Source organism: Trichechus manatus, unplaced genomic scaffold (assembly GCF_000243295.1).
Source record: "Trichechus manatus latirostris isolate Lorelei unplaced genomic scaffold, TriManLat1.0 scaffold00037, whole genome shotgun sequence".
Taxonomy (NCBI): Eukaryota; Metazoa; Chordata; class Mammalia; order Sirenia; family Trichechidae; genus Trichechus; species Trichechus manatus.
The window spans coordinates 4,736,711-4,739,006 of record NW_004443973.1 but is presented as its reverse complement, the minus strand read 5'-3'; the positions used below and the strand labels follow the sequence as shown (position 1 = coordinate 4,739,006).

Sequence of the window (2,296 nt, the reverse complement as noted above, 5' to 3'; positions counted from 1 at the left end):
TTCTGTCTCTGGCATCTTTCTGTCTCTCTGTCTCTGTATGTGCGTTTGTCTCTCTCTCTGGTGTATTCTGTCTGTTTTTCTTTGTGTGTCTCTCTCTGTCTTTGTATGCAGGTCTGTCTTTTTGTGTATCTCTATATCTGTTTATCTCTCTCCATCTCCTTCCACAATATTGCTAGGGAACTGGAAACTACTCATAAAATGTCATTTGCCTTGTTTTCCAGCTATATTGTATTAATTTCTTTTTCAATATTTGCTTCTATAAATCAAAAGATTAATAGCAAGATTATGCTAGTATTAGGACACGTTTGTCCCTGTGACAAGATGTAATAATCAAATTAGGCCATATGTCTGGTAATGTCTCAAGCAGTTGTGTCAGATTCAACAACAGAGGATTGTTGTCGTATGTGCTCACACGATAGTATCTACCATACATGTGACAGAGTGGGGCAAGCTAAGAACTTAAATCTATAATAGAATTTAATGATGTATTTTTATAGAAATTCATCATTAATGTCCTGGGTCATACACATGCTTTATGTGTATACTATATCCCTCTTCATTAGGGAGCACAATGTGCTTTTACATTTATTAAATAGACTTTTAAACTGTTAAATAGCTTATGAGCATCCCATTTTTTTTTTTTTTTCTGATGAAGAAAATGGCACTCAGGGATAAATAACTCTATGACAAAGAAAGCACAAAAAATGAAGCCAAAAATCAGGTACTAGCCTATTGTGATAGCTACACTGAGCAATACTGTCTGCTAAATAGGTCAATACAAATCTCAGAGTCTCTAGGACCTTGGAAAAATTAACGTAAATTGGCTTTAACCTACTCATTTTTTTTTCAACTCTCAGTGTTTACACCTCTAATCCACCAATGAGGTAGAATAAAAGAAGTGGATGCTCTTTCATTATTTTCCAAACCACCTGAAATCCCACTGGGAACTACTAGATACAAACATCTTTATGTTGCCAAGAGTTTCTAAGCCTTTACGGAACAGTGATATTTATTCATGTTTTACAAATGGTAACAGTGAAACAAAAAGGATTTCTTAGATGGGGAAAAACAAAGTGGTAACATTAAAAAAGAAATGAGAGAATTTCACAAGTACCTATTGTATACACACAAAATATACCTACAATCATAACAAAAAACACTCCTTCTTGAGAAGCTAAACTTACCTGGTTTCCAGAGAGATTTCTAAACCCCAGGGTACAAATAAATATGAAGTCTTTGGGTTTTGATTTGAACTAGATGGAACATTAAAAGCTTGAAATGCGCCTGTCATAAAAATCATATGACAGCAGTACAAATCACCCATGTTACTCGATTTTATTACAGGCTACCAGCTACCATTCTGTTAATCTGAATGTAGATTCCTGAACATGTACAATCATCAGCTTAAAAATACATTCTGAAGAGAAGAGAAAAAGGAGAGAGAGTTCTAACATACTTGGATTAAACACAAAACTCATTTTTTACCTGGTAGCTATTCTGAGACAAACTCTGAAAGAAAAAGGAACTGTACTTCATAAAGACAAAGGAAATGTGGGAAATTGGTCATATCTTTTTTATATTTAGAAAAAGGATTCAATATGACAATTTAAATAAAAACAGTTTAGGAAAATCTAACCTGATGATAATGGAGTCATGAAATTAGAGAATTCTATTTGTCCTAATTCCAAAACTTTTCTCTCTTTCTGAGAAATTGATTTTAATTGTTTTATATTTTTGTCACATACTTCATGAAAAAGTTCCCTGAGGTGTAACTGTTGATCAGTCAGCAATGCTTACCTTCGTTTTTAAGATTACAGTCCACATTCACTTCTGCTTTCAAGCACTGTACGAGGCATTACATTTAGAGATAAATAATTCCATCATTTCAACCTGGTGCTCCTGTGAAATGTGGTGCTAGGAAACAGCCGACAGGCAACGCGTCTGAACAAATCATATGTCCTGTAATTGCCGCTTAGCTCTAATTGCTATTGAGGATAGTGTTTGCAACTTGATTCTAGGGAGAGGGCAGACTACCTTCTGACGACATTGAACCAAATATATCCTAAAAGACTGACAAGTTGCTTTTTTTCATATAATTTTTCTGTATACCTCCCAGCTACTCAGAAACAATTTCTGCCATGGAAAAAATGAAATGAAGAAATCTGATGCTCCCCCCCACAACAAAGCAATTCAATTCTCACATTTACTACAATGATTTCAAATTTTCAGTATCTCTTAGATTTGAAGGGATTTTTTCTAGGTGGGCAACTAAATCTTTACTTTCAAATTGTTTTTA

General features: G+C 34.2%; 1 protein-coding gene across 6 annotated transcripts in view; it reads right to left on the bottom strand.

Moving 5' to 3' along the window:
• Positions 1 to 2,296, bottom strand: part of ZNF385B (zinc finger protein 385B) — a 439,136-nt gene that overhangs the window by 108,836 nt on the left and 328,004 nt on the right. Inside the window, exon 1 of one of the 6 annotated variants that reach the window (XM_023730522.1) lies at positions 1,798 to 1,990. The exons of the other annotated variants lie outside the window; for them this stretch is intronic. The gene's annotated coding sequence lies outside the window, so the exon portion shown is untranslated. Of the gene's footprint in view, positions 1 to 1,797; positions 1,991 to 2,296 lie in introns of those variants that run through there. 6 annotated transcript variants of the gene reach the window in all.